We start from the raw sequence: 2,086 nt of genomic DNA, 5'->3' as shown, positions 1-2,086 counted from the left end.
TGAAGCTACCCAGGCTAGATGTTCCTGCCCGCCCCACCCTCCTTTTACTGTTGCACACTCAACTATTTTTTTAAAACAACTATTTTTTAAAATATTTTATTGATTTTTTACATAGAGGAAGGGAGAGGGAGAGTCATAAACATCGATGAGAGAGACACATCGACCAGCTGCCTCCTGCACACCCCCTACCAGGGATGTGCCTGCAACCAAGGTACATGCCCCTGACCGGAATCGAACCCAGGACCCTTCAGTCCATAGGCCGACGCTCTATCCAGTGAGGCAAACCAGTTTTGGCTCAACTACTTTTGAAGATGGCTTAATCATATCTTTCCATGAACCCCTTCCTTTTCAGATACAATTATCAGGACTTTACATTTGTTAGCTTTGTGTCTTAGTCACATCTCTGTTATAGTGATTTCAACACTTCTTGGCACTCTATTTACATGTGTGTTTCATCTCTGAACTCCTTGAGGGCAGAAACTCCTTCTGACCTATTCTGATATCCTAAATACCTAGCTCAGTGGAAGTCAATACATGTTTGCTGAATGAATGTGAGGTGAGGAATGCCAGTGTCAGGGGTTGGGAACGTCTGGCCCGTGGGCCCTATAAGGCCTGCAAAATCATTTGTTCTGGCCCCCCCAATGAAATATCTGACCAAATACAGCAGGCTAATTTTTAAGTCGAAAATTCGATATCGCCTGAGAATGATGTTATAAATAGCCAAATGGCCCTTGGCAGAAAAGAGGTTTTCCACCCCTGATCTATGCCATGTTGCCCAGAGTGGCACTTGGCACCTAAGTCATTTCAAGGACTGTCTACAGAAGTAAATGGGAAAACTTTCTGCTTAGCTTAGCTGATATCATCCTCAACTCTTTACATTAAATCTGCATAAGTATTTCCTTTATCTAATTGGCTATAACATCTGCTTACCTATTGTGTCTTCATAAAATCATATATTTATTGAAAACAGAAAATACATTTTAAGCCCTGGCTCCACCCTGAAACACTGTACACATCCTGTGGGGTTGCTATAAATGTTAATTGAATCAAATTTGATAACTGTCAGAGTTGGAACATTATGTATATTCTATCTTAGGGAATTAAACACTTATCACAGAAGAAATTTAAAACCTCTCCACTGTGATCCTATAGTTCCTGCTTCATGTTGTAAATGTAAGATTTGGCATTACAAGGTATCACATATCCACAAAGGTGTTTTGTTTTAAATGTAATGCAAATAACGTTATCATTATTGAGATGCTAAATATACCTTTAAAATGAACATCTGCAAGAAAACACCAAGCTAAGAAAGAGAAATGGATATCTACAGCTTTTGGCAAATGTATGCAACCTAATTTTAAACAAACATTTAAAGCAACTGAGTTGTGAAATTTTGTTATTTTTCTTCCCAAGTCCACGCTCTAGAAAACAGTTAGCGATGAAAAGAAAAACACTTTTCCAATAATATGGAGATAGTAGAACATATTTTTAGACATCCTAAGAAATTTTCTACAGAGAAGAGTTAAAAAGAAATCATTTGCACAATACCAATTTTTAAAAATTGCTTTAGCTCCCCTTGTTAGTACATGCAGGGAAGACTATAGTCATGTAATCTATTCATACCTCAAAGGTGGATACCTGTGTTTCACTAACAGGCAGTTTCTTTAGAATTCATCTAAAATCTTTGTATATACATCATATTTGATGTGTCCATTGTTCCTTTGAAATAAAAATTAGAAAATAGAATAATTCTCTGACTTGAGTTCAACCCCAATGATATTGGGTGACATTTCAAAGTATGTATTTGTCATTCTTTTTCTTGCCATTTGTATCACAAGCAGATTAGAATTAAAAAAAAAAAAGTAAAGAGACTATATTTTAAAGCTTAGGTATTTCCTTTGAGAGGATTTTCACACTATATGTCATTGCATTTTAATTTGTAGTAATAGCAGTTCTGAACAAACTTTCACAAATTCATAGAACACGCATTTTCAATTCTGACTCAATCTCTTTCTCCCTCTCTTTAACCCTCCCCCCTCTCTCCTCCCAAATCAGTCCTTTTCCAGCTTGTCAAAAGATGGATAGT

Source organism: Pipistrellus kuhlii, unplaced genomic scaffold, assembly GCF_014108245.1.
Source record: "Pipistrellus kuhlii isolate mPipKuh1 unplaced genomic scaffold, mPipKuh1.p scaffold_m20_p_17, whole genome shotgun sequence".
Classification (NCBI taxonomy): Eukaryota; Metazoa; Chordata; class Mammalia; order Chiroptera; family Vespertilionidae; genus Pipistrellus; species Pipistrellus kuhlii.
This window is presented reverse-complemented; position numbering follows the sequence as displayed.